We start from the raw sequence: 12,398 nt of genomic DNA, 5'->3' as shown, positions 1-12,398 counted from the left end.
GTTTCTTGGGGATGTTAAGACCTTTGGCATTAATTGAAGTGAATTTAAGTATACCCGGGGCAGCCATCAAATTGTATCACAACACAGGATAGCAGAACACTCAGACAGGTCACCAAAGAAAATAAAAAAAACAGCACAGGAGAGAAAGATAGAAAGAAAGCAAGTCACAGAAAATAGAAACACCATGAACAAAGAAACACCCGCAATGGGAGAGCAGGTAAGTATATATACCAGCATCCCCATAGGGCACAGCGGCCGTGTGCGGGATCAGGGCAAGGGAGTCACCCCTACAGGCACTACATCTGTTATAAACATTGTACAGTAACCGGCAGTAACAACTAACTATCTATAAGCATAGTCTCTATACTAATCTCCAGGTGTGAAGGTGAAACCGGGGAGAGGAGTATGAGATGGAGTAGCAGTGGCGTAGGGCGGCATAGGATGTATCTCACCCGGCATGCCACCTCTGGAACACTCAACCCTCCTGTATAAAAATAGCAAGTCCAGTTTGCAGAGCAATAGAGAAAAATGTATTCAGGTAGCGGAAGAATCCTGGCAAAAGGAGAGGGTTTTCGAGGTTTTCTTCTGAGCGCTACGTGCAACTTGCCATGACGCTCCACTCCCAGCAGGTTGTGGCGGATGCAGATCAGGAAAGATGAAGTCCCAATCAGGAATCTTTATGGATGGGAGACCGAGACCGGAGCAGAAAGTGGGAAGGTCGGAGGGAGTATGCAGGGTGTGGATCTTTCCAGAAGAGGAGACCTGAAGGTTGAAAGGAAAACCCCATCGGTATTTCAGTTGTCGTTTGCGGAGTTCCTCTGTGAGGGGTCGGAGGGTCTTTCTTTGTTGAAGCGTATGCCAGGAGAGATCTTGGAAGATAGAAATTGGATCGCCATTAAGGTCTAGGCCGTCTAGGCGGCGCACTTTATTCATAATTTCCTCTTTCTGAGAGTAATAATGCAATCGACATATAACGTCCCGAGGTCTGTCGGCGGGGAGTCCTCTCGGTTTCAGGGCACGGTGAGTTCTGTCAAAGGTAATGGTGTTATCCGTGTCTTTACCCAGAACTGTGTTGAATATTTTCGTCAGAGCATCTACTAAGCCTGTCTGGGGGACTTCCTCGGGGATTCCTCTCACCCGGACATTGTTTCTCCTACCTCTATTGTCCAACTTCAGCGACCGGATTTCATCTGATTGAGCCTTAATAACATCTGTAAGGGACCCCATAAAGACATCCGCAGAGTCACGATGGTCCTCCAGGGCGTTTACCCTATCAGAAAGTTGCGAGATATCATGTTTGATAGATGCCAGCTCTCTACGCATGGTATCCTGGAGATCCTGCTTAGTTGGAAGCGTTTTCATGAACTTCAGGTTGTCCTGGAGAGCGGCATCGCCGTGAGCGCTTGGGATAGGTTGATCCATCACTAAGGGGGAGGCAGGAGAGGCGGGGTGGCAGGAAGAGGGGCTTGAGGGGGAGAGGTCTCCGAAAGGCGTAGCGGGAGTAGGTTGTAGGAATGATCTTATTCCCGGCTGGATCACGGTCTCCCTAGGTTGCGTAGTATTACCTTTTTTTTTCACGGATCTGACCATGCTGAGAGGAGGACAGATATTTGAACGTGATCATGTGCTTGAAAGACTAAATGCAATGGTACTGCTCAGTACGCTGGTAAGTGCCTACAGCATGGTGACTCCCAGTGGAATGGCACTAGCACGCCATTAATCAAATTGTAGCTGGTAGGGCGTCAAGTACACATTGGGCATCATGTTCCACATCCCAAGGAAGGAGAGGGCGGGTGCAGGACAACCGTGTCACTTACTCACAATAGACGTCCTGAGACAATTTGCAAAAGCTGTCAGGCAGGTGTAAATGCAATAGAATCACAGCTATAAGCCTGTATATCTGGAAGAGCCACGAGGGGGAGCTCCAACCCAGCACACAAACCTCATAGGACAGATCCACTGTGTAATGGGAGAGGAATCAGCAGTAAGTAGTAATTGCACAGGAACTGACCTATCTCAATGATAATCAATAGCCCTCCAATAACCCTCCCACACACAGTGGGGCAGAAAAATATATTGGGTAACAGCAGCAGTGGGGGCAATGGAGGGGTCTCACCCAGTCATCGGCTCGGCTCCAGGCTGCAGCAGTGTCCTCCAAGTTCAGGGGAAAGATGGCCGCCTGCAGTATATTCAGGCGAGGGAGACTGCAGTGGGCAGTGGCCCCCGCACCTCTGCGCACCCCAGGAGTAGGGAGAATGTGTGTAGTGGCCAGGGAAAGACCCAGATCTGTGTGCCAGGCTCAGCCACCGGGAGCCGCAGCGGCATCACGTGACGCGCCCGGAGGTCGGAGCTGCGGCCGCCGCGTGTGGCCGTGCAGGCAAGGAGAGGAGACGCTGTACAGCAGCAGAGCCGCTGCAGATGATAGTCTCCTCTTAGTTGCAGTAGCGGTAAGCTACGGAGGGGGGTCCGGGATGGGAGAAGTGTCCTGCTCCACCGAGGGCGGGTCCAGCAGGGTAGAAGGGAAAATTTAGTCCCCGGCTCCCAGACAGGGAACAGGCCGCAACCTGCAGAGGGGTAGGAGACCCCCCCCCCTGGCTCCGCGAACCCGGTTCCCTGACAGGGGAGGCTTCCAGGCACCAAGGAGGCTGTATGTGGATGCGGGATGGGGGGACAGAGCCACTAGAAAGGGTTCTTTTAGGCTGATTCAGAAGGAGCTCTCTCAAAGCCTGTGTGCATTCAATGGCCGCCAAGCCACGCCCCGAGCTTTTATTTTAACAACAGAAGCAACTCTGAATTTTTACAGCATACAAAACTGGGCCAGCACCCCTGTATTTTCACAGCATACTGGGCCATTGTGCTTTTATTTTAACATCTGCACCACTTTATTTTTACAGAAAACAGGGCCAGTGTACTTTTATTTTAACAACAGCACACCTGAATTTTTACAGCATAGAGGGCCGGTGTACTTTTATTTTAACAACTATACCCCTTAAGTTTTACAGTATGCAAGACAGGGTTAGCACCCCTATATTTTAACAGCATACAGGACCAGTGTGCTTTGATTTTAACAACTGCACCTCTCAATTTTTACAGCATACAAGACAGGGCTAGTACCCCTGTATTTTTACAGCATACAGGGCCAGTGTAATATTATTTTAACAGCAGCACCCTTGAATTTTTACAGCATACAGGACCAATATGCATTTATTTTAACAACTGCACCCCTGTATTTTTACAGCATACAGGACCAGTGTGCTTTTATTTTAAAATCAGAAGTACCCCTGAATTTTAACAGCATACAAGACTGGGCCAGCTCCCCTGTATTTCACAGCATACAGCACCAGTGTGCTTTGATTTTATGTTAACAACTGCACCCCTGAATTTTTACAGCATACAGCACCAGTGTAATATTATTTTAACAGCACAACCCTTGTATTTTTACAGCATACAGGACCAGTGTGCTTTTATTTTAACAGCAGCACCCCTGAATTTTTACAGCATGCAGGACCAGTGTGCTTTTATTTTAACAACAGAAGCACCCATTAATTTTTACAGCATACAAGATTGGGCCAGCACCCCTGTATTTTTTCAGCATACAGGACCAGATTACTTGTATTTTAATAACATCACCCCTGAATTTTTACAGCATACAGGAGGACAGTGCCACTGCCCCCTGTACAGCTCAGTGACAGCCAGGACAGCAACACCCATGTATAGCTGCAGCACCCCTAACAGCACATAAAACACCAGTGACAGTCAGGACAGCACAGGGCAGCACCCCTAACAGCACAGGTACACCTCAGTGACAGGAGCAGCACCCATACAGAGCAGATACTAACCCCACCCAATGCCACCACCCACAGAGAGACAGAGTTCTGTCTCCCTCACTCTTCATGTCCAGAGTGAAAATGGCAGCAAAACGCAGCTGTTTACAGTATATGGAATCCAAAACCTGCGAGATTCCGACAGCGAGATAATGACATTTTGCCTCATTCTGGTTTCCGAGTCTGGCTGGAAGTCCTGAGCCGGACTTGGAATCCAGGCTCGGAGCTTGAAGTTCGGGGGTATTCAGTTCTCTGGGAACCGAACCCGCTCATCTCTACAGTAGACACATACTTGGTTCTAATCACCCGATAATGACACGTGACATTACTCTATATGGCTGGTATTTATCAATCAAGCAAATGCTACAATTTTTTTTGGGGGGGGGAGGTTTAGACAATACATATGGTTCCCAATACAGGTATGTATTAAAGTAGTCTGCTTGCACTGCAGTCTCCATAGAATTCTACAGTGCTAGTATCCTGCAAGCTCTGGAAAGCAATACTTTCATCAGCTTCTGCATTTTAGGCAAAACAATCAATAGATGGCCCCTTCAGATCCCTCACCATCTCACTGTTGCCTGCACATGGGAATTGGAATCTTAAGTCAGAACTTCTAAAGTTACAGGTATTATTGGAAGAGCTGCCCCAGGCCGTTAGTATTCATGTCTAATACAATACGCACCGTGTATATACCTGTAGTTCCACATATTGTTCATACTGCCTAGACAGCCATCTGTGGTGCACTAAATAAGTTACAATTGGTAGGATGTGCAAATAGTAGAAGTATTACATACAATATGGGATTACAGGAAGACAAAATATACAGTATCAAAACCCGTGTTGTGGTGGTATTGATAGAAATGTAAAGCAGTTAGAGTATTACAAGAATAAATACATGGAAACAAAAGAATACAAAGACGAATAAAAGGCAACATAATCATGAATAAATTAAGACATATAGCAAAAAATAGAAATAACACATTATGGTAAGGAATGATTTGTAGATTAACCAGGGGAAGTTGCAGGATGGTGGAGTAGTACAGTAGCATTCCTGAGGTACATTGCTTAAGAAATTGTTTCATTTGGAGTTTAGAGAGTAGGTCAAAGCCAAATCCACTTCATACTCCTGTTCTAACTCCATGCTTTGTCTGACATGCTTACACTGCATGCTTAAATATAGCAGTCCAGGTCCGTGTGTGCAGGCCTTTCAGATCAGGCACTTTTGTAGGAGACACTGGGCCAAGTGGTAAAGGGGGAAGGATTTGTTGATCAATTTTTTCAGCAAGCCAATTAATGGAGGGGGATCTTGCTGGCTCACATTTGCAAATACGCTTTCAAAACCGACTATTCTTAGGGAGTGGAAAGTGCAAGAAGGCAGATAGGAAATATTAAATATGAAAGATGGAATCACTGTACCTGTGGAGGGATGAGAGACATGGGGGTAAATTTACTAAGAAGGGAGTTCTATTTAAGATGGGATGTTGCCCATAGCAACCAATCAGATGTCAGGTATTATCTTCTAGATGGTCCTAGATAAATGAGAAGTAGAATCTGATTGGTTGCTATGGGCAACATCCCATCTTAAATAGAACTCCCAGCTTAGTAAATTTACCCAATGATTTTCAAACTCCTGTTATAACTCCATGCTTAATCTGACATGGCCAAGCCAATGTGTACAGGCCTTTCAGATGATGCTCTAGGATCCAGATAATGCCTTAATAACAACTCCTGCATTCCTGTGACACACCAACTATGATTGTGACACATCAAAATGTCCCAATACAATAACTAGTAATTAAGAACAGCATATTGCATAATATAATTCCCTGACTTCTCATCAGTTCCGTATGACACAAATGGTCAATGAATACAATAGCATGTAGATACTGTACTGTGGGTAAGGAAGGGTTTTTAGAGAAATGTAAATTATGGGTTAAAGTCGAAGAAGTGACAGTAGCATCTATATTATTAACAAGTACTAAAAGAGGAAAAAACTTTATTCATTGAAAGCACTTGAGTTCTTTTTCCTCTTTTAGTACTTGTTAATAACACTACTGTTACTTCTTAAACTTTAATGATTGTTTTCTTTCACGAGATGCCTTTACTATCTACTTGAGCTAGGCAGCAAGAGATTTGAAACAGCTGTCCAATTGGAGGACACTGGTGAGTCACAGTGGCACCTGTATAATTAACAAGTTAAGGAAAGTGTTACCAGAACAGAGAGTACCGCCTTCATGTCTGATAAATAGACTATAACTATTGGAATTTATCACTCGTGGCAACTCCATAATTATAAAAAAACTATTTTTTTTTCCAGGTTAAATCCCCATATTCTCCAGCAAAGGGGCTTTTGAGCCTTTAATAAATCATCATGTCTTCTATGCCTAAAGTCGTTGCTCATGGTCCAATGTTGTGTACTAGTCCCCAGGCTGAAATTTGCCAGCTCTTGGTAAATAGTAGAGATGTGCAGTGGGCACTTTTCGTGTTTTGTTTTTGGTTCTAATTCTCCGCTCGTGTTTTGGTTTTGGATCTGGATGATTTGTGAAAAAAACATAAAAACAGCTAAAATCACATAATTGGGGGGTAATTTTGATCCTACGGTATTATTAATCTCAATAACATTCATTTCCACTCATTTCCATTCTACTCTGAACATCTCACACCTCACAATATTGTTTTTAGGCCAAAAGGTTGCACCGAGGTGGCTGTATGACTAAGCCAAGCGACACAAGTGTGCGGCACAAACACCTGGCCGATCTAGGAATGGCACTGCAGTGGCAGACAGGATGGCAAATTTAAAAAATAGTCCCCAAACAGCACATGATGCAAAGAAGAAAAAGAGGTGCACCGAGGTTGCTGTATGACTAAGCTAAGCGACACAACCACCTAGCCCATCTAGTAGAGGCATGCAGTGGCTGAATGTCAAAAGTGGCCCACAATTTTTCAGTCCACTGACAGCATCTCCTGCACTCCCCTGTCATTTTTCAAAAATTCTGCAATTGGTGGACTTATACAGCAGTACCCCTGTATTAATACAGCAGTACCCCTGGACTTATACGGCAGTGTCAGACAGGATGGCACTTTAAAAAACCATGCCCCGAACAGCACATGATGCAAAGACGAAAAAGAGGTGCATCAAGGTTGCTGTATGACTAAGCTAAGCGACACAAGTGTGCGGCACAAACACCTGGCCCTTCTAGGAGTGGCACTGCAGTGGCAGACAGGAGGGCAGATATAAAAAAAAGCCCCAAACAGCACATCATGCAAAGATGTAAAAGAGGTGCAATGAGGTAGCTGTATGAGTAAGCTAAGCGACACAAACAATTGGCCCATCTAGGAGTGGCATTGCAGTGTCAGACAGGAGGGCACTTAAAAAAATAGTACCAAAACAGCACATCATGCCAAGAAGTAAAAGAGGGCAATGAGGTAGCTGTATGACTAAGCTAAGCGACACAAACAATTGGCTCATCTAGGAGTGGCACTGCAGTGGCAGACAGGAGGGCAGATATAAAAAAAGGCACCAAGCAGCACATTATGCAAAGATGTAAAAGAGGTGCAATGAGGTAGCTGTATGACTAAGCTAAGCGACACAAACAATTGGCCTTTCAAGGAGTGGCATTGCAGTGTCAGACAGGATGGCACTTAAAAAAAAATAGTACCCAAACATCACATCATGCCAAGAAGTAAAAGAGGGCAATGAGGTAGCTGTATGACTAAGCTAAGTGACACAAGTGTGTGGCACAAACACCTGGCCCATCTAGGGTTTTCACTGCAGTCCCACTGCACTAGTGGCAGATACCAGACGCACGTCTATTACCAGCATAGATGTTATGGCCTCAGTAATCTGCTTTGCAACAAGGTATATATATATATATATATATATATACACACACACACACACACACATACAGCAGTATCACTGGACTGGACTTATATGGCAGTACCACTGTAATTATACGGCAGGATCACTGGACTTATAAGGCAATACCATTGGACATATATGGCAGTATCAATGGACATATATGGCAGTATTACTGGACATATACAGCAGTATTACTGGACTGGACTTGTACGCCAGTACTACTGTAATTATACGGCAGGATCACTGGATTTATACAGCAGGATCACTGGATTTATACAGCAGTCCCGCTGGACATATGTACGGCAGTATCAATGGACATATACGGCAGTATCGCTGGACATATACGGCAGTATCACTGGACAGGACTTATACGCCTGTACCCCTCGAATTATACGGCAGGATCACTGGACTTATACGGCAGGATCACTGGACATATACGGCAGTATCAATGGACATATACGGCAGGATCACTGGACATATACGGCAGTATCACTGGACTGGATTTATACGCCAGTACTAGTGTAGTTATACGGCAGGATCACTGGATTTATATGGCAGGATCACTGGAATTATACGGCAGGATCACTGGAATTATACGGCAGGATCACTGGATTTATACGACAGTACCGCTGGACATATATGGCAGTATCAATGGACATATACTGCAGGATCACTGGAAATATACGGCAGTATCACTGGACTGGACTTATACGCCAGTACCACTGTAATTACACGGCAGGATCACAGAAATTAAACGCCAGTATCGCGGGAATAATGCGGCAATATCACAGGAATTATACGGCAATATCATTGTAATTATACCCCAGTATCACGGGAATTATATGGCAATATCATGTAATTATACGGCAATATCACAGGAATTATATGCTAATATCCCGAGAATTATACGGCAATATCACTGTAATTATACGCCAGTGCCACTGGAATTACATGGCAAAATCACTGTAATCATACGGCAATATCACAGGAATTATACGCCAGAATTATACGGCAATATCACTGTAATTATATGCCAGTATCACGAGAATTGTACATCAATATCACTGTAATCATACGGCAATATCACAGGAATTATACGCCAGAATTATACGCAATATCACTGTAATTGTACATCAATATCACGGGAATTTTCCGGCAATATCACTGGTATTATACGCCAGTAACACTGGATATATGGCAGCAGAGGACACCATCACTGTGACTGGTCACTGGACTGATGCTGCACAAGACACTACCCCTGGTCTGATGCAAGACAACACAGCTAAACTGCAAGGGACTTATACAGCAGCACTGGGACATATAGCAGCAGAGGACAACACTGTGACTGGATGGACTGATGCTGCACAAGAGAGACACTACCCCTGGTCTGATGCAAGACAACACAGCTAAACTGCAAGGGACTTATACAGCAGCACTGGGACATATAGCAGCAGAGGACAACACTGTGACTGGCTGGACTGATGCAGCATAAGACACTGACTACACTGGACTGAGCAGCACAAGACAGCACTAGAATCGCCACCCCACTTTCCCACCCTGACAGACATGGAGGACGGAGACACATCCTCTCACTGCACTCTCCAAGACTGGAGTGAAAATGGCCGCGACGTGCAGCTCCTTATATGGAATCCAAATCCCGTGAGAATCCGACAGCGGGATGATAACATTTTGCCTCGTTCTGGTTTCCGAGTCAGGTGGGAAAACCCGAGCCTGACTTGGATCCGGGCTCGTGACGTGAAGTCCGGTAGGGTTCGGTTCTCTGAGAACTGAACCCGCTCATCTCTAAGAAATAGTATGGAGAAGACTCAATATGCCATCTTTCTTCTTTGGAAGTAATTTGGAAAACCTAAACCCTTATTGATTTTTACCTCTACTACATTGTTTCATAACCACAGTCCTCAAGGTGCACTACCTTTCTGGTGTCCATCAGTCTCTGTGTGTGGGCCTCCTCCTCTCCCATAGCTGGCAGTTCTGTTAATGCTCTGAGCACTAGAGACTCTGGCACAGTCCCAGTGTCTACAGCTCATGTGCAGGTCTTCGGAAAAATGGTTGCCGTGCCATTTTCCCGGACACCTGCGCAAGTGCTGTTATCTCTGGCACTGTGCCAGAGTCTCTAGTGCTCAGAGCACTAACAGCGCTGCTGGCTACGGGAGAGGAGGGGGCCCACACATGGAGAATGCACAGCGAGTCCCCTCGCCACGCTTTGGGAAGCTCGCCACACTATTAAACTGGACACATTATTATATTCCCCCTTGGGTGGTGCCGTGGGTAACCACCGGAGTGGGAACTAGGGGCTTTGGTCAGGATTAGACCGGTAGCATTTTGCCGGCTGTCGGGACTCCAGCATCGGTCTCCTGACCGCTGGGATACCGACAGCAAGTAAATTAACTGCATCCCGTTGGACTACCAGCTATACTTTTTATTCCATTAATAACACAGACCTTGTTACCTTGAGAGTAGAAGCTAAGGACACATCCCCCATAACGCCAATGATGTCATATAGTGCATTTTTTTATATATTTAATGAAAAGATGTAAACAGTCTATTTGTTAATCAGAAGAAAGTAGAATTTATAACAATTTTATTTATATGCTTACATTTTACAGTAATTTATTTTCAAAATTAAGAGGGACTGTAAATCTATCCATGATTTCTTTTGCATCAAGCATACAAGACATTCATACCGCAGTAGAGATATATTACAAAGATAATATTTTTTCGTCAATCTCATTTGTTTTCCAAATTACATGTCTGCTATTCAAAATATTTGTCTGAGACCAGAAGTGACCACGAGAGTTTGCCAAATTACAAAATGCATTCAAAAAATCAAATAGCTTTGCAGTTTTGTGTAAATAGAATGTCTTTTTGATTCAATCAGACGTTTGCTTTTTGTTTCCAAGACTGTATCCAAACTATTATATATCTCACTCAAAGTATAAATCAGGATCCTAAGAATGAAAAATGGTATTTTCTGCTGCGATCTGGCAGGCGTTCTTGATGGTTAGAATTTAACCTTGAAAACTGTTGGAAAAAAGCCCGATGTAAAGCATAAAAAATAAGTATTGCATGAAAACTTTATGGGTTTAACTTAAGATAAAACTAAAATCTCATTATAAAGATGTAGTCTTTATTACTGCCCCTCTGTTTCTAGGACCAAATTAACAGTATGTCTAATGGAGCTGTCACTAGATTAATGTCACTTTAATCTAAAAAATCTTTGCTTCCTTTGTTCATAGTACTGTATGTGGAAATGCATAATTTCATCTATCTGCATAAACTGACCACACTTAGGGGCCAAATTATCACCACCCGCATCTGAGGATGCGGATGGGATGTTGGAATGTGATAATATTGACCCAATCCCAATAGTTAACTACATGGATATATAAGTCGTCACATGTAGGGACAGAGCTTGTGAGAAAGCTCTGTCCCTGGGATGTCACTAGCATTATAGGGGTATTTTTCATTAAAAAAAACAAAAAAATTGGTCGACCCCCTCCCCGTTCCACCTTCATGACTACCCCCTTCCCCACTGCTGATCATAGTCACCCACTCAGGGATCAGTCATTGGGGCACCCTGCTGCTGTGACGGGGTCTCACCTGTCCCTGGGTAGGTGAGTATGTTTTTTTTTTACTTTTTTTTTTTTTTACACAGTGATCAGCTTGTGTGCTTCTATGCCAGAGAAAGCTGTGCAAGAGTACGCTTAAGGGGATTATTTAGAGATGAACGCAGGTCGCTGCATACGCGTTCATCTCCGCACATTCTGGAGGCCGCCCAGCACAGAAAAAGACCGCCCAGCATGTGTAAGGCCACCTCCCTATATGTATTAATTGTAGCTGGGTTGGGGAGGGTTAATGAGTGCCAACAGTAAATGTATTAATTTGTGCTGTGAGGGGGGAAGGAGGTGCTGGGGATGAATGGATTAAGAGGTGGTATTAGAGGGTTTAAAAGGTGCAGTGAGAGGGGAATTAATGGGTGCTGGGGGCAGGGCTGCCAAGAGGTGGCGAGCAGGTACTCTTTGCCCTGGCCTGGGCCTGTTGGAGGGACTTGGTGGGAACCTGTCCCCCATCACAGACAGCAGTGCCAAAACTTTGGGCAGGGAGAGAGAAGAGAGTGCTGCCACAGCAGCCTCTCTCCTTGCCCAGCACAGTCCTCTCTCTCATTGCATGATGTGCGGTGCGGATGAAGTAATTGCACTTTACACACACCCCTACATCTACCCCTCTGACCAGCCACCATCACCCTCCACTGTGCCGGTGGCTGTGTGTGCAAATTATATTTTTACCTTGATAGTAGGAGGTGAGGGGGTCTGGTCACACCTCCTAGAGAAAGCCATGCCCCCTCCACAGTACTGGGGCCGCCACAGCTGATGGCAGACCTGGCTGGCGGATAAATGGATTAATAGGTGCTAGGTAGTGGGGATTAATGGGTGCTGAGAGTGTATGGATTTATGGGTGCAGCATGAGGGGAGGCTAATGGGTGCTGGCATGGTGAACAGTTGTGTTAATGGGTTCTATGATGGTGAATTGATAAATGGGTTTTTAGAGAAGAAAGGGTTACTGAGTGCTAAATGGGTAAATTGATTTAAGTATTCTTGAGGGAATGGCTAAATGAGTTCCTGGTGAAGGGACGTTATTGGGTGCTGGTAATATGAATGAATATGGTAATCGGTGCTGGGATGGTAAATTAA

Source organism: Pseudophryne corroboree, chromosome 11 (assembly GCF_028390025.1).
Source record: "Pseudophryne corroboree isolate aPseCor3 chromosome 11, aPseCor3.hap2, whole genome shotgun sequence".
Classification (NCBI taxonomy): Eukaryota; Metazoa; Chordata; class Amphibia; order Anura; family Myobatrachidae; genus Pseudophryne; species Pseudophryne corroboree.
The sequence above is the reverse complement of the archived record's forward strand: the minus strand, read 5'-3'. Positions refer to the sequence as shown.